The sequence below is a fragment of the Podarcis erhardii genome, assembly GCF_964252035.2.
Source record: "Podarcis erhardii genome assembly, chromosome: 1".
NCBI lineage: Eukaryota > Metazoa > Chordata > Lepidosauria > Squamata > Lacertidae > Podarcis > Podarcis erhardii.
In genome coordinates this window covers 48,101,301-48,120,146 of record NC_138497.1, presented here as the reverse complement: position 1 = coordinate 48,120,146, position 18,846 = coordinate 48,101,301, and positions in this window count along the sequence as shown.

Sequence of the window (18,846 nt, the reverse complement as noted above, 5' to 3'; positions counted from 1 at the left end):
GTATTTATATACGGCTATACATTAAAAAAAAAAAAAGAGTGACTGTGGGGATCACACAGGGTCCCCGGACATTTGACGGTCTATTGATCCCTGTGCCACCACTGTGATTGCTTCCCCGCTGCCACCAACCCGTTTCTCTCAGGTACACACGGAGTCCAGACAGTTGTTAACATTAAATCAAATAAGCAAGTTTATTTTATAAGTCTTAACAAGTTTATGGTTTCATATAATTTTTCTTGTCAGTTTCTTAATCTTAGTTTCTATACCGGACTATACCTCTCCTAATAACTGCTAACTGATTATCCCAGCTGTCTATCTGACTCCTTCTATCTGTTTCTCTCTCACACAACACAACTCGACCAACCCACAGACTTATCCTCCCTCTTCCTTCTCCAACTCCCAACTGACTTCCACACAACTCCAACTCTAACTCCTCCCCTTGGGTTCTCACTGGCCAATCACTTCACACTCATTTAACCCTTTCCTTATGACCCAACTAGGAGGCAAACGCCACAGTGGCTTACAACAGTATGTGTGTGTGTGTGTGTGTGTGTGTGTGTGTGTGTGTGTGTGTATAACAGTAACTAAGTTGGTCTGTGTGGCAGAGTCTACAAAAAGCTTAAAATTGTTAGCCTTTAATTGCCACAAGACTCATTACCACTTGTAAAGATGCCCAATGTTTCTTGAAGGTGTAGAGGTCAGCATTACAGTGGTCCATATGGTGATACTATAGTCTTGCGTGCAGTATTATGATACCTTTATTTTCCACCTTACTGTAACAACCCCTTTAGGTTTTCAGTTTTGTAAGCATGCATTTGCATGCATTTTTGAATGGTCTTATTTTGGTATAAATGATTACTTTTGCTTGAAAAACAGCACTTAGACAGTAACTTCCAAAGCAGCCCTGACCTGCAACTAGTCTTCTCAACTCTGACTGCCAAAACCTATTGCAGGAGTTAGCTGAGGCTGAATTCGTTGCTATCTTTCAATCTGCTTTCCTTACCTTAACCCCCAAAGCCCTTGAAGGTGGGTGTGATTTGTCTATCACAGAGCTAAGTTTATAAACTAAGTCAAACCACAGGCTGTAAGTGGGGAAATGAACACCAGGCTTTTAAAACGCTCTTTCCTGTGTAGGTGGGTTTCGTGTAAGGTGTGTGGGTGGTGACCGCAGCTTCAGGGGAACTGGCTTTTTTTAAAAAAAATATTTGTTCATTGTTTTGCGCAAGGTCAGGCTTTCCTGCAACACTTGCAGCTGGGATTATTTTTCCCCTTCCAGCATTTATCTGACAAATCATGTACTGGAAAGAATTTGTCTTTATGGTTTCATGCCTGTAATAGTGAGGTGGGGTATATGCGACATGACTGAGCTAGTCAGAGGGTGAGGAAGGAAGTATTTGTGTCTCAGATAAGGAATTGTGGTTATGCTTCTGTAAACCAGAATGGGGCATTCCAAGCATCCAAAGGCCTGAACCAGGCGAAGAGAAGTGTCTGCCTCTGTCCTTCAAGCCTGCCCAACAGAAAGCAGCCAAAGAATAAGAATAACGCTGCTGTCTCGCTCAGCCAGCCAGCACTTTGTCAATCAGTTCAGCTTATTGCAGAAATTGCTTCCAAGCCATTCAAATCCATGGGGTTTGTTTGCCTGCACGATCCAATCAGCACTCATTATATGCACTTCTTTGGCCTGTAAACAACGTTAAGGATGATTTGCGGTGCCTTTGGTTCACTGCTCATGCTCTCTCCAGCTCAGCCTCCCTTCATTAAAGCCTTAATTTCCATCTAGCGAGAGCGTTCTCAAAAGGGCAAAATACAAATTAACAAACCCTTCATTGAGGGATTTGAGATTAAGGGTTATCGGATTTTAGAATTGTGTAACATGCTGTGACATTAAACGCAGAATAGCCTTTTGCCCTCATCCCTGACTCAAATGTGTCAGTATTTGTAAATGCACTTCCTTGCATTCATCCTGGCTCCTCCTGTTCCTGTTTCCCTCTAGCTGTTGATGCTTGAGCTCTAAACACCATGCGGTGGCACGGGGGTGAGTTTCAGAGAAACGGGTAGTGAGTTTGCAGCCCTATTGTGCTGGAGAGAGGCTGCTCCTAACAGGGAAAGTCTGTGACCCTGTCTGCACTGTACATTTAGAGTGGCATCATACTGCTTTGAATAGTCATGGCTTCCCCAAAATAATCATGTAGTTCCTTAAGGCTGCTGAGAGGTGTGAGGAGACCCCTCTCCGCCTCTTTGGGAAGAGGGATTCATTGTTAAACAACTGTGACAATTGCAGCTTTGTGAGGGGGACAGGGGTCTGTTCACAACTCTTAGTACCCTTTACAAATGACAATTTCCAGAATTCTTTGGGGGAGAGGAAGGGAAGGCGTGGCTGTTTAAAGTGATATGATACTGCTTTAAATGTATAGTGTCAATGCAGCCTAGGAGGTGTGAGCAAGGAAGAGCCGGTACTGTTCCGTTTGCCTTGCTCTTACATGCGCAGTGCTATTTTTCTAGAAAAAGAGGTGCCAGAATGCACCATGAACGCCTTCCTTGTTCTCTTAAAATGGCAATTGTGCCCACCTGAGAGGCGTCCGAACTGAGTTCTGGCTGAAAAAAAGCCCTGTATGTAAGACGGTTGCAACAGAGAGAGCCCTTTCACCACACTTGTCTCCCTCCAACCCACCCCTCCAAAGACCCTGTGGTCTTGACAGAACTGATAGTTCAGCTTTTCAAACGGCTTAAAAGGAAGAATGCAGGGATCTACTAAGAATAAAGGGAAGTATGAGCCAGAAGGGAGAAAGTGTGCTTATCAGTGGAGAACAGGCCCTGGTTTTGTCATTGAAATACAGTCATCCGTCAGTCCCAGCTGTAGATTGTTTGCCTCAAAATAGTCTGCTAGTAGGAACCCTCCCATGCAGCCTTAACAATCTCCTCCTGCGCCGGTCAATGTGCTTTGCTGTGGGGCCACACAGTGCTCTTTTATCTCCCTTATTTTACTCTGTGATTATCCTTTTATGTGCAGCTCCGCTTTTAATCGTGAACCCTTAAAAGCGCAAGGGAGGAAAGGAGGCAAGAATAGAGAGAGGGAGCCCCAAGAGAGCTTCTGACACGGAAGGCATCTGCACACAAAAGAGAGGATTCCATCCTGCTGCCTCTGGGGCCTGGCTGCCAGCTGCTCTGCCATAAAGGACAGGCATGACATCACAACTTCCACATCTCCCCATGAAAAGTGCTGAGTTGCTCTGTCCTGCAACAATACAGATAGCACATTGTGAATCACAAAAGGGCCATATTCCATCTGCGCTGAGGGAGATGAGGAGTGACTGCGGAAACACAGAAGCGCTGTATTCAGTGATTGTTTACAAGTGACTAAAATCTTCACATGCCTTACAACACCACACACATTCCCTTCAACTGGGCCTGCAGTCTCTGCAAGACACACGTGCTGGAGGGGGAGAATTTGGTTGGCTTTCTCTCCCATTGGGTGTACCGTAGACCGCTTTCATTAACGTCTAAGTTTCTTGATCTGGACAAGAAACTTGGCCAAGATCTGGACAGTAAATCCAATGGGGTGCCACCATTGGATAACAACAACAACATCAATTTATTTATACCCCACCCTCTCCTGTCAAGACTGGGCTCAGGGTGGCTAACACCGAATATAAAATACAGTAAAACAACAACAACACAAAACCCAATTGATTAAAATACAGCTTAAAATGGAACTTCGTTTTACTGGCAGCCCATAAATCAAGACCATAAGGGGAGGAAACATCAAATATTAACCAGGGCCAGTTATCCATGCTGGTCCTACATGGGCCAGCAAAAGGGCCAAGGGAAAATTTATATGCAGGATCCCATATAAGGGGTTCCATCAAAAAAAAGAAGAAGAAGAAAGGGGGGGTCAGACTGGGTCCAGACCAAAGGCCTGCCGGAACAGCTCTGTCTTGCAGGCCCTGTGGAAAGATGTCAAATCCCGCAAGGCCCTGGTCTCCCACGACAGAGCATTCCACCAGTTCGGGGCCAGTGCTGAAAAGGCCTTGGCCCTGGTTGAGGTCAATCTAACCTTGAGGCCCGGGACCTCCAAAGTGTTGTTATTTATGGACTGTAAGGTCCTCCGCGGGGCATACCAGGAGAGGCGGTCCCGGATGGTGGAGGTCAAGGCCTGGGTTTTCTGTGATGGCTCCTGCATCTTCTACCCTTGCCCTTTAAAAACTTCATATATAACTTTGCTTATATATGGGGACGACAGAGGACGAGATGGTTGGGCAGTGTTCTCAAAACTACCAACATGAGTTTGACCAAGCTGCGGGAGGCAGTGGAAGACAGGAGTGCCTGGCGTGCTCTGGTCCATGGGGTCATGAAGAGTCGGACACGACTAAACGACTAAACAACAACAACTTTGCTTGTAGGGCAGCTCCATGCAGTGCTTTTTTTGGACAAAGTTGTTGAGCTTTTTTTTTAGTTTTGCCCAAAGTTGTTGAGCTTTCTTTGCAAAATCTAAAGCGAGAGAGGGAGAGAAGAATTTTTAAGGAAATTCATCCAAATATACACTTCTGACATGTGTTGCCATACATCCAGATTTTCCCGGACACCATCTTTATTTCCCTTTGGCATCTATACATATTAATGGACAAATGCTAATTTTATGCAGATGTGTGTCATGGGCCTAAGTTCACATACCCGTATTTTTCGCTCTATAACACGCACTCGACCATAACATGCATGTAGTTTTTAGAGGAGGAAAATCGGTAGGCATACCACCTGTAGGCATTCCCTCCATAACACGCACAGACATTTCCCCTTACTTTTTAGGAGGAAAAAAGTGAGTGTTATGGTGCAAAAAATACGGTATTTTAAATAACTAGCAATGCTCCTAGGGACATCTACATTACCTACAACTTCTACCAAGTAACTTTAGGCTTCTAGCTATCTCTTTTGTTTTTTAATGCACTGTGCTAGCTGCTGTACGACTTCATTCTTTTTTATTTATTCTTTTGTTACTTATACATTGTATTCTATAGGTTTCAAATTGCAATACAATCAACGTGGGGCTACCTTTGAAGGTGACCCGGAAACTACAACTAATACAGAATGCGGCAGCTAGACTGGTGACTGGGAGCGGCCGCCGAGACCATATAACACCGGTCTTGAAAGACCTACATTGGCTCCCAGTACGTTTCCGAGCACAATTCAAAGTGTTGGTGCTGACCTTTAAAGCCCTAAATGGCCTCGGTCCAGTATATCTGAAGGAGCGTCTCCTCCCCCATCGTTCTGCCCGGACACTGAGGTCCAGCTCCGAGGGCCTTCTGGCGGTTCCCTCACTGCGAGAGGCCAAGTTGCAGGGAACCAGGCAGAGGGCCTTCTCGGTGGTGGCGCCCGCCCTGTGGAATGCCCTCCCATCGGATGTCAAGGCGATGGACAACTACCTGACATTCAGAAGACATCTGAAGGCAGCCCTGTTCAGGGAAGTTTTTAATATGTGACATTTTAGTGTATTTTTTATCTCTGTTGGAAGCCGCCCAGAGTGGCTGGGGAAACCCAGCCAGATGGGCGGGGTACAAATAATAAATTATTATTATTATTATTATTATAAATATAAGAAATAAAAGAAGAAAGAAAAATGAAAGAAAAAGCCAATAATCTGATGGATCGCTGCCTTCCATCTTCCACGATGCATTCACAGATATGCCATGGACCAAATGAATGAATTTTTCATACCACTGTTTGGGAAGCCCTGACCTAGAGCAAAATGCTGGCACTGGGACCATATCCAATCCATTCTGCAACAGTTTCACTTGCTGTTGGTTAGCTTCCAGACTGAGTTCAAGGTGCTGGTTTTAACCTTCAAAGCCCTTTATGGGCTGAGATGCTTCTAGCTATCTAAAAAGGCGCCGGACTCGGTATTCAATTGGAACAACAATTCCCAGAGTAATCATAACAGTTATAGATTAAAACTTGTTACTTACTGAAGACTGAGATACTGAAGACACACGTGGCCGGGTCTTACTGCATCACTGGCACAAGCTATATGCCTAATGAAGAGTGATAATCATCCTGGGCTCCTTGAACTTTGGGTCTGCTCTCTGGCCTTATCCCAGCTGTACGGTTCTTGTTCATAATGATACTCGATTAATTATTAAACATTTATTCCATTTTCCCATAAAAAAATAAGAAGCTCTGCCTGACGTGGCTGCCCGATAAATCATATACTGCCTGAGACTTGCCTTGAGAGTTGGCTGTTTGGGTGTGCCTGTCTGTCTTTGTGCCAAGGAGATACTGAGAAATCTATGCCCTACCCCGTAATTCCTTCTTTCCTAAGCTTCCTAGTCTATGTCCTTCACCCGTCTTTCCTTTTGCCCTAGTCAGATAAAATACATCCACACACTGAACTTCCAGAGTAGCAGAGGAAACTTTCCACACACTTAGCTTTTGCAAAGAGCATGTGTCTGTATAACTGGATACATTAGGTCTTTTGCCTCCTAATTGGAACATTACTTTTTGGGAGTTCTAGTTACACGGAAAGCCTAACACCTGCATGCTTTATGCAGCCATTTATGTGAATCCATGTGCATTGGAGGTGGGGGCTGCTGCCACACTCCCTTTCCTCTCTCACAAACACTTTCAACTTGGATATGTGTCATCTGAATGGGGCTCTTAGCACCCTGCTTTCAGCAAAAGTATCAGGCAGATTTGGGCACCTAGGTTAATTCACATCCTATCAATGGACAGATGAACCTTTCTGGTTGCCATAGGAGCCAAAATGAAAATAGTACAGCTGCCAGGAGAATTGCTCCTCCACTATCCCCGCCATGAGCTAGACCCGGCCTAATGAAACCTTAAAAGCTCATACAAGGATCAGGGATGGTTGGCATCCATTTAGTTTCGAAAGTATGGGGCAAACCTCCCTAAGGAGGCAAGAACAGAAAGCACGCACTACGTAATCCCCTGTTAGGAGAGCATGTGAGCACTAGTTGATGTAACATAACACTTAGTGAATTGCTCAAGACACTTCGCAAATGTTATATCAGTCAGAGGAGCTCCAGGACTGAAGGAATTCTTCACAAAGTGCTATCTAGTGAGCATCCTCGCCCCCACAATGTTGCCTCCCCTCTGGGTTCAAGAGGCTTAGCTTGGTGACACAAGCAGTTTAAGGAGTGACTACCCCCCCCCCAGTGACCCAGAAGTTAAGTTTTCTTCATGTGTATTGTCAAAAACAAAGATGGCAGCAATGTGAAGCTGACAGAAGTGTGGTTTTCTTAAGGAGCCCTGTGCAAGCATCAGCAATGGGCTGTGCTGGGATGTCATCTGCTGCTGCCAGGCCTCATTTCAGTATTTCTCACAAAAGCCCTCTAAGAAAGGTCAGTATGATCGTGGTCTTCCTTAAAGCATCCTTGTATGTCCTCCTTTATAAATGTTGTTGAAGAGGCAGAACTCCCAGATAAGTTTGGAGTAAATATTTGAGTATCAAATCCAATAGCTTGGCACCAACGAGCCCAAGATTAACCCAACCCTCTAAATAATAACTTTTTTTTAAAAAAATCAGGGTAATGTACATGGTAATGTACATGTTTAAGGGTACCGGAGTAATTGATTAAAGCTCTTCAGATGGTGGCAGCATCCTATCATATATACAGCAAGAGACATCATTCTCCTGGGACCTGGGACATCACAGATGGTATGGCTCTGTGTTGAAGAAATCCTTGTGACTGTGGGCCTGCTTTAACAAATGTATAAGGCTAATTGTGATGCGAGAAGGCTAAATGGAGTGGGATAATTTGTCCTTAAACTCTGCTCCTTGTTTTGCCACATGTTGTTCCCACCGAGATCAGCTCAGTTTTGGAGGTAGGTAAGTTTCAATCAAATTGGTTTAGAAAATAGTAGCCTGCTGGGGTGGATCAGTGGGCAAAAGGGTGGATGAAGAAGATTTTGAGACCCAGCATATAGACAAGGGGCTCAGAGAGAGTAAGAGCAGAAGAGAGCTGAGGGAAAAGAGTCTGAACTAATTGGTTATGAGACTTTAAGGATTCACAAGGAAAATAAAGGGAAGTTGGCCATAGCAACACAGATACCAGGAATATAAGAAAGCTACTAATGGAATCTGTCCTAGGCACCCAAAGGGCTGAAATGAAAGCTCTGACTTCTGGAATGACTTTAAAAAACTGTGTGAAGGAGGCAATGAGCTTGCTGTAATTTTTCTTTCATGTGCAAATTGGAGATTATGAAAGTGCCTGGCAGGGAACAGTTGTGTTTAGGACAGAAAGGGTCACCCTCAGCTTGTTTTTCCTGTTCTTCAGGTATGCTGTTGCTTAAGAAGAGCTGCAAAGGCTCCTTCCCCCAAGGACAAGTCACTTCCTTGAAAAGCTCCTCTTCCTCTCAGCAGTATTTGGTGTTTTTGCATGGGGTGGTTTTAGAGAAACACCTTACAAGGGATTTTTAAAGATGCATGCCGTACATATGTAGGCATAACAAAAAATGCACACCACCACCAGAACATATGGAAGCATGCAGCTAAAGATAAAATGTTGAAACCCATGGTATGTTGTAATCACTGTTTTGCGCAGGATAGAGGCAATGACTCAGCCGGTATTTTTATCACCTGTCTGTCTGTTTGTCTGTGCTTCCAGATGGCATTTATTGTGGAATGAGTGCTGCTTGTGCACACGAGGTTCTTTGCAGCATCCGCATTATACCGTCCTCAACCAGCCTGTGCTTTTTAAAAAGAATCCATGCCCACTTGCCCTTTCCACATGCTTCTCAAAGCAGCTTTCAACAAGTAAAACATGCAGTGTTCAAAATCTAAGATGTAGATTCAAACATCTGAAAACAGGAACATTTGAGTGGCATTCACGGTGCAAACGCCTTCTGAAATAAAACTGTTTTAGATGCCTGAAGCTCTGCAGGAATGGTGCCTGTCTAGTTTCTGCTCGGAGGGTGTTCTGTAGAGAGACCTACACCGAAGGCACAATTCCTCATTGATAGGGGTCTTGTATGTGGACCATGGGAGACCGCTAAGAGTGTTTCCCCAGAAGTTTCCTGTCATAAGCCTGGGACATTCTTGGCTCTGCCTTTGTGACTTCCCTTTGAGCCCAGTTCCACTAGCTTCCAAGCCACCTCACCAGTCCAGTGATCCCAAGCCACTACTGGCCGCTGGTTGTGTGGAAGCTAGTTAGTACATCTGCAGTGGGGGGGGAGGGGTCAGTTTGTAACATGTGCAATGACCTTTCAGCAGGTAGTCTCTCATACCACACCCCTGCTCCACACCTGAGCACAACCTAGCCATTTTGTTTCCTGCGGAAAGCCAGGTGCGTGTTTGAATTTCAACAACTCAGTTAGCAGAAGCTGTACTCTCAAGATCGCCACAGTGGGGGAGGACTGCTTTGGAGACTGTAATCACAGTACATACACAGAGGTGGTGGTGGTTTTTGGTTCTTCTTTTAAAAGAGATCTTCAACAAAACCTTTAAAAATCACTCTTCTATAAGCCTTAGTAACGATAACATCACTCTTGCACAATACCTCAGCATTGGTTTTTTAAAACCCAAATGGAAATTGATATCCCACTCACCCCAAAAACCGCACAAGCATTCATTTTGCTCATTGTGAAACATGGCAACATTTGTTCTTGTTCACCTCCTAGAGAAAGGGAATTTCCTGAGATACAGAAATTCCTGTGTGCATGCTGAGAATAGGAAAAAATGGAGGGCAAGAGAGGAGTGATTGAGTAAAGGGATGCAACACACACACAATTCTGTCCAGCTCTGCCCATCAGTGTGAATGGCAAGTGGCAGTATGGCAATGAATATCCACGACTGAAAAACAACAACAGGCAGGTGTGAAAGCTAACAAGCCAAGAATGCTCTGAGCAACGTGTTTGCAATATGAGGCCTGGTCTGGAAGTGCCTTCTGCCTGAATCATGAGTGTGTGCTTACTCTTCTATCTAATTTATAATAAATAATTATAAAAAACAAACGAAACTTCCTGGGTTGCAATGAAGTTCAGCCAGTGTACGTCACTCATTGATTGAAGCTGTTGGCATTCCTAGATTCTGCAGCACAAATAGTGTACCATAATTACTGTGACACACAGAGCTTGGATTCTTGCCAAATGAAAGCCATGGTCAAATGGGATGTAAACAACAATTTGTAAGAAGGCCACTATAGGGGCCCAGTCTAATTGGACGCTATTAGAAGAAGAGTCAGTAAGCCCAAAAAGCTATAAAAATTAATTTTCCTCCCTGTTGATAGTGTTTGTGGGAGGGAAACTGATCACAGAATTGTAGTGTTGGAAGGGACCCCAAGGGTCATCTAGTCCAACCCCTGCAATGCAGGAATCTCAAATAGTCACACATAACAGATGGCCATCCAACATCTGCTTAAATTCAGGATGTGGAAATGACAGAGAGGGTTGGTGATGGGATGCAAGCCTATTCAAGCTCAGGAATTACATACCGTATTTGCCTTCTCAAGAGAAGACAACGGTAACCTTACAATCAAATAATTGTTTGGTTGGTTAGTTGAAATCATTAAGGACTCTGCTATACAGCTACAAATAAAACATTTTAAGTGTGTTGTAAAGTGCAATATACACATGTGACACTAGATGGTGATGGTGAGCTATGACAAATTCAATATATTTTTCCAAACTCTTTTTTAAAAATAACATTTCCACAACTTTTTTATGTGTGTGTAGATTCCACCTAAGTGGAATGCAGTTTATGGACTCTTTAACAGTGGTGACCCACCTTGGAGAATTCTTCCTCTGCATAACTGTTAAAAATTGTGCTGGGCTAAAGTTGTCACAAATCATGAATGCTGCTCATTGCTTTAAGAGCAAAGAATCAGGCCATGCCGACTGTTCCAATGGCCGCTATATGACTTTCTTTTGAAAAATGTTTTGCACCCTACCAGCCAGTCAGCTTGAGAAGTATTGTAACAACTTTTGAATAAAATTTATTGATTGTTAACATAATAGATAGATAATTTCCCCAAAGCTTCGCATATTTACATTGAACAATAATAAAATGAACAAAACAAAATAAAAAAATTCCTTCCAGTAGCACCTTAAAGACCAACTGAGTTAGTTCTAGGTATGAGCTTTCGTGTGCATGCACACTTCTTCAGATACACTGAAACAGAAGTCACCGGACCTTTCTATATAGTGAGAAGGTGGGGAGGGGTATTACTCAGAAGGGTGGTGGGAATGGGTGATTGGCAGATAGCTGCGATGAGCCTGTTGACGACTCTTAACGACTGCAATAGGTCTAACAGGAAAAAGCAAGGGGTGAGAAGGTGAAAAATGGCTTTGTCATGTATAATGAGATAAGAATCCAATGTCTTTATTCAAACCAGGTCTCTCCATAGTTTTAAGTTTGGTGATAAGTTGCAATTCAGCAGCTTCTCTTTCCAGTCTATTTCTGAAATTCCTTTGTAATAGAACAGCTACTTTGAGATCTTGTATAGAATGTCCTGGGAGATTGAAGTGTTCTCCTACTGGTTTTTCTGTCTTGTGGTTCCTGATGTCGGATTTATGTCCAACATAAATCTGTCTTGTGGTTCCTGATGTCGGATTTATGTCAACCCCACCATCAACCTAACTATCTAACTAACTACCTAACTAACTACTAACATCAACCCCACCATCAACCTAACAATGAATCAATCTATGCAAGAAATACATTTTTTGGACACTACTATAAAAATACAGGATGGGCGCATAGACACCACCTTATACCGTAAACCAACTGACCGACAAACATATCTACATGCCTCTAGCTACCATCCCAAACATACCAAACAGTCCATTGTATATAGCCAGGCACTACGTTACAGCCGCATCTGCTCCAATTCTACAGACAGAGACTCTCACCTAAGAGATCTACAGCAAACCTTTTTAGAACTAAAATACCCAGCAGATGAAGTTAGACAACAGATCAACAGAGCCAGACTGATACCCAGAGAGAACTTGCTGCAAGACAGACCCAAAAAAGAAAATAACAGAACACCTCTAGTCATCACATACAGCTCCCAAGTTAAAACAGTACAACGCATCATCAGAGATCTACAACCTCTCCTGGACAATGACAGTTCTCTTTCTCAAGCTCTGGGAGGAAGACCTTTCATTGCCTCCAGACAGCCCCCCAATCTTAAACAACTCCTAACCCACAATAATACTATAACCAGACTTAACACGGACACTGGCACCAGAGCCTGCAATAAACCCAGATGCCAACTTTGCTGCCACATACACCCGGACAACACCATTACTGGCCCCAACAACATCACACATACCATCTCGGGACTATTTAATTGCTCATCGTCTAACATTGTGTATGCCATAAAATGCCAACAGTGTCCTTCAGCTCTCTATATTGGACAAACAGGCCAGACCTTACGCCAAAGAATAAATGGACATAAATCCGACATCAGGAACCACAAGACAGAAAAACCAGTAGGAGAACACTTCAATCTCCCAGGACATTCTATACAAGATCTCAAAGTAGCTGTTCTATTACAAAGGAATTTCAGAAATAGACTGGAAAGAGAAGCTGCTGAATTGCAACTTATCACCAAACTTAAAACTATGGAGAGACCTGGTTTGAATAAAGACATTGGATTCTTATCTCATTATACATGACAAAGCCATTTTTCACCTTCTCACCCCTTGCTTTTTCCTGTTAGACCTATTGCAGTCGTTAAGAGTCGTCAACAGGCTCATCGCAGCTATCTGCCAATCACCCATTCCCACCACCCTTCTGAGTAATACCCCTCCCCACCTTCTCACTATATAGAAAGGTCCGGTGACTTCTGTTTCAGTGTATCTGAAGAAGTGTGCATGCACACGAAAGCTCATACCTAGAACTAACTCAGTTGGTCTTTAAGGTGCTACTGGAAGGAATTTTTTTATTTTGTTTTGACCATGACAGACCAACACGGCTACCTATCTGTAAATAAAATGAACGTAAGGATTTAAGATGAGACTGCTGGATCAGGCCAATGGTGCATCATCCTGTTCTCACAGTGACTGACCAGATGCCTTTGGGAAGCCTTGTGCAAGCAGGATCCAAGCACAAGAGCACTCTCTTCTGCAGTCATCAGCAAGTGGCATTCAGAAGCATGCTGCCTGAACATGGAGGCAGAGCTAGAAGCCACTGATAACCTGCTCCTCCATCAATTTGTCTAATCCTCTGTTAAAGTCATCCAAGTTGGTGGCCATTGCTGCCTCCTGTGGGAAAGAGTTCCATAGTTTAACTATGTGCTGCATGTGGAAGTTTGATGTCCACATCTCTTAACCAGACAGAGGGCCTTCTTGGTAGTGGTGCCCGCCCTGTGGAACGCCCTCCCTTCAGATGTGAAGGAAATAAGCAGCTATCTTCTCTTTAAAAGACATCTGAAGGCAGCCCTGTTTAGGGAAGTTTTTAATATTTAATGCTGTATTGTTTTTAACACTCGATTGGAAGCTGCCCAGAGTGGCTGGGGAAACTCAGCCAGATGGGCGGGGTATAAATAATAAATTATTATTATTAAATTATTATTAAACCAGCACCCATGCTTGGTGCCATTAATGGCAAGCTTAGGAGAGAGGCTAGCAACTAAGTGTCCCATGCAGACTTGGGGAAGAGCCATTGTGCTCTGTAGAGCACATGTTGTCATTCAGAAGGTCCCAGGTTCAGTCTGTGACATCTCCACACGTGGCTGGGAAAGGTTCCTATCTGAAATTCTGGAGAACGGCTGCTGGTTGTTGTAGTGAGCTAGATGGACCAGTGGTCTTAACTTAGCTTCCCATGTTAGACCACTTGTCTATCTAACTCAGGACTGTAAAAAGGCAACAGCTGGAGTATTTGCGGTGAGCAAGACTTGCCTTCAGGCCAGGGGTCCGGAACCTAGTGGCCCTCCAGATGTTGTTGGACTCCAGCTCCCATCAGCCACCCGCTGGTGGTCAAAGGATGATGGAGGTGGTAGTCCAGCAGCATGTACTGGATGGGGGCACACTAGGTTCCCAATCCCCGTTCAAGGCAAACAAGCACTGGCTGCAAGTGAGTTCTGAGCACAGATGGAATAGCAAAAGCAGTGCAGTGGTACCTCGGGTTACAGACATTTCAGGTTACAGACGCTTCAGGTTACAGACTCCGCTAACCCAGAAATAGTACCTCAGGTTAAGAACTTTGCTTCAGGATGAGAACAGAAATCGGGCTCCGGTGGCGTGGTGGCAGTGGCAGCGGGAGGCCCCATTAGCTAAAGTGGTACCTCAGGTTAAGAACAGTTTCAGGTTAAGAAGGGACCTCCAGAACGAACTAAGTTCTTAACCCGAGGTACCACTGTACTTGAAATAAAAATGAGGAGGAAAACTGCAACACACTGCGGATGACGCATCTATGAAAGTATATATGAACACATAAGGAAAGATCTAGACATCAGGCAACTGTGATTAAATGCCACCATCTAGTGCTGAAAATGAATATTACCTGTGCCAAAAAAGGAAGCGACAGAGGGCTTGCTCAGACCTGAAAACCTACATTTTCCAAATCCATTTTGTTCTCCATAGCCCTCTACATTTTCATACCTACCCCATATGTTAACAATTCACACAGCTCTGCATTTATTGATGGACGACAACTGCAGACTGTTAAGCGTGCTGATAGTTGATAGGAAACCCCTATTCCCCCACAGCTACAATTCCCAGAGTGGTTTAACAACCAATCCCTCTTTTCCAAGACCTTCCAGAACTGTAGCCCTCTTAGCATCCTCCACAAATTACAGTTTTCAGGATCCTTTGGGGGAAGCCATGACTGTTGAAAGTGGAATGATACTGCCTTAAATGTATAGTGCAGATGGGACCCCAGTTAAGTAACCTAGAAGCGGCATTCTGCACTAACCAAAGTTTCTAAACAATCTTCAAAGTCAAGCCCACACATATAGCACATTACAGCTGTACATGTTAATGATGCATAGAGGCTTTATGTGGTTTTTGTCCCCTTATAATACAGAAGAAACCATTTATTGAAAACTCTAGAGATTAACCATTGCCAATCAATTTATCTATGCCTGGAACATAGAAATATTAAGGACATGTTGTGGGCTCCCTATGAGAATGGTGCAGATCACACATGCCCTTATTCCTGAAATTCAAAGCATCATTGTTCAGTCATTTGGCACATGACTGAGATGGCAACAGATGGCTGGCCGCTGTGCCGACATGGAATTCCCAAGGCACTTTGCTCAGGGGCGCTTTTTCCTACAGCACTACTCTTGTTGTTTTTCATTTTCAAAAGCTGGATTTAAAGAGAGAGAGAGAGAGAGAGAGAGAGAGAGAGAGAGAGAGAGAGAGAGAGAGATTGGTCATACAGAAAAATAAAAAAGCAAGCTGCGGTGAAAGGTAGAAAGACCCCTACATTAATTTTACATGTGTGTAACTGTGGTTACATGTAACTCTTAAAAAGCAGAGACATCACGTTGCCAACAAAGGTCTGTATAGTTAAAGCCATGGTTTTCCCAGTAGTGATGTATGGAAGTGAGAGCTGGACCATAAGGAAGGCTGATCGCCGAAGAATTGATGCTTTTGAATTATGGTACTGGAGGAGACTGCGGGAAGATCAAACCTATCCATCCTTAAGGAAATCAGCCCTGAGTGCTCACTGGAAGGACAGATTGTGAAGCTGAGGCTCCAATACTTTGGCCACCTCATGAGAAGAGAAAACTCCCTGGAAAAGACCCTGATGTTGGGAAAGATGGAGGGCACCAGGAGAAGGGGACAACAGAGGACGAGATGGTTGGACAGTGTTCTCGAAGCTACAAACATGAGTCTGACCAAACTGCGGGAGGCAGTGGAAGACAGGAGTGCCTGGAGTGCTGTGATCCATGGGGTCACGAAGAGTCGGACACGACTAAACGACTAAACAACAACAACTGTGATCTGCAACAAAATGTTGCTGTTTGGTATGGTGCTGTTCCAGGATCGCTTCCACTCCAATCCACACACCCCTCTTCTGGTTTAGCTCCACCTGTTATGTAGTGAAGTTTCACCCTGGGCCAGCAGGGGGATACTGTATATAGTTTTCAATCAGGTCTGTAGATAGTTTTCCCTCAGGTCCGCGTCAGTTATTTTAGGCGGGAACTCTGGGCTGTTGTTGTTACAATGTTGACAGCCGGCTGCCTATAAAAGCAGGCCGGCTGAGCTGTTTGCCGTCAGTTCTATTCCAGCTTACGAAATAAAGAGCTAGTTGGAGAAATCGCTGTGTCGTCGGCTATGTCAACCCACAACTTAACACTGGCGACGAAGGTCAGCGGCCAAGCCTCCTAGGGCTAGACTGGTTTGATGCCCTCGGCCTGGAAGTCACCGGCATCAACTGCATCTCTAACGCAGAGACTGAGGGTCTGGTCAAAGACTTTGCCGAGGTTTTTGACGGCACCTTGGGGCAATATACAGGTACGCCCATCTCCTTTAGCCTTGATCCACAAGTCGCCCCCATCAAGCTAAAGCCACGCCGGGTTCCCTTTGCTCTCAAGGCTAAGGTGGACGAACAACTGGACAAACTGATCGCCCAAGGAGTTTTGGAGCCGGTTGACCACGCCAAGTGGGAAACCCCCATCGTCACGCCTGTCAAGCCAGATGGGTCGGTGAGAATCTGCGCTGACTACAAGTGCACGATCAACAAGGCACATCAGCAGCACGCTTATCCGGTTCCTGTTGTCCAACACCTGCTGCATTCCCTGGGTGAGGGTAAGGTCTTCGCTAAGCTGGACCTTGCCCAAGCCTATCAACAACTGCCAGTCGATGATGCCACTGCTGAAGCCCAGACGATCGTCACCCACCGGGGGGCATTCCGTTGCCGCCGGTTGCAGTTCGGGGTGAGTGTGGCTCCTGGCATCTTCCAAAGCCTTATGGAGCGTCTCCTGCAAGGGCTTCCGGGCGTGGTACCATATTTTGATGACGTCTTGGTGTCTGCAGACTCACACCAGCAGCTGTTCGAGCGCCTCCGTGCCGTGCTGACCAGGTTCCAAGAGGCCGGGCTCAAGGTAAAGAGGGAGAAGTGCCAGATCGCCGTTCCACAGGTAGAGTTCCTGGGCTATCTTATCGATGCCTCCGGCCTTCACCCGACCACATCCAAGATCCGCGCTATCCAGCAGGCCCCCACCCCAAAGAACAAGACGGAGTTGCAGGCATTCCTGGGGCTGCTGAACTTTTATAACACCACCCACCCTAAAATAGTCCACATTCCGTGGCCACTGAGCATGCTCAATCCTCATGGGGCTACCTCTTATGTGTGGCTTTGACTACATAAGCAGCAGCCCTCACAGCCTGGATGTACAGATTATGGTATCTGAATCCAGCCCATTTCATTACTCCCTGGAATTAGTCCAAGCATTTTTGCATTTTAATTGGGATATTTAAATGCTTTGTAAGCTGTAATGAGACCATGTGTGCTGTGTTCAGAATTTTCTTTCTTTGTATTAATGATTTTAAACAGTCCTTTTCCCACCTGGGGGTACTCAAGGTTACGCAGTACCAGCACCTTTTCTTCTAGATGAAAAGCACTGATTTAAGAAATTGCTTTTGGTTCTATGGATGGTGTTGTTTTGCATTGCATTACTGTTTTTGATGTTGTAGGCTACTTTGAGCCAACGAAGAAGCCAGATTTTTTAAAAAAATGGTATTATAAAAACAAAGGTTGAAAAATAGCCTCATAGTGGCTACTAAATGAACTGGAATAAAATCCAAATAATTAATGAAATAGTGATTAAGCATACCTGCCAAAGGTGCCTATATGTGTCCTGGGATGCCACTTTTACAGATCTTTTACAGATTAAGTTCCATTTTGCATAGCAGAACAAGTCCTACCCTGTTTGATTTGCAAAATACTTGCCAAAGCTCATAATAAGAGCCAATCCTGTCAAACAGGTCACAATATTGCTTCTCTGTTTCTTAGTTTCCATACCTACGTTTTTATTTTGTAATAGCCTTTAGTTGAAAAACATATGCATTGCTGTTGATGTCAATGATTTCAGGCATAAACTGCAGATGCTAGGGAAAACACTGTGTGGAATATACTTTGCTCCTGGCCCCACTATAATTAGTAAGGACAAAGGCTCATTTAGAAAAAAGGAACTTACTATGATTAACTTGTTTGAATGACATTTGCAATGCACTCTGAAACATGCCTACCCACCGAGTTCAATAGGGCTTGCTCCCAGGAAAGTGGGTATAGGATTGCAGTTTTCATCACAACTAACTTGAGTTGGATCGGTGCTTTCCTCACCCCAACTTCTCAAATTAGGTGGAATATAAAACCTGTAGTTTAGCTTGAAGACCACATTGTACTTGCTAGAGTCACCAAGTAGGTAAGCTCTCTTTGAAAGGCCAAACAAAGGATGGTTCAGTCAGATCTTCAGGTCAGCTTAATCTTGTCCCAATTGCTATCCTTTTGTTTTGTTGTGTTTATTTTGGAGATAAAACACTATAAAAGCTAGGAGATTTCTATATGCTTAAGGTAAAGGTAAAGGAACCCCTGACCATCATGACTGACTCTGGGGTTGCGGTCGAGGGAGCTGGCATACAGCTTCCGGGTCATGTGGCCAGCATGACTAAGCCGCTTCTGGCGAACCAGAGCAGCGCACGGAAACGCCGTTTACCTTCCCACTGGAGCGGTGCCTATTTATCTACTTGCACTTTGACGTGCTTTCGAACTGCTAGGTGGGCAGGAGCAGGGACCAAGCAATGGGAGCTCACTCTGTCACGGGGATTTGAACTGCCGACCTGCTGATCAGCAAGCCCTAGGCTCTGTGGTTTAACCCACAGCGCCATCCACATCCCCCTTCTATATGCTTAGTTGCATTTAAAAGATTGTATTTTTAGGGCACC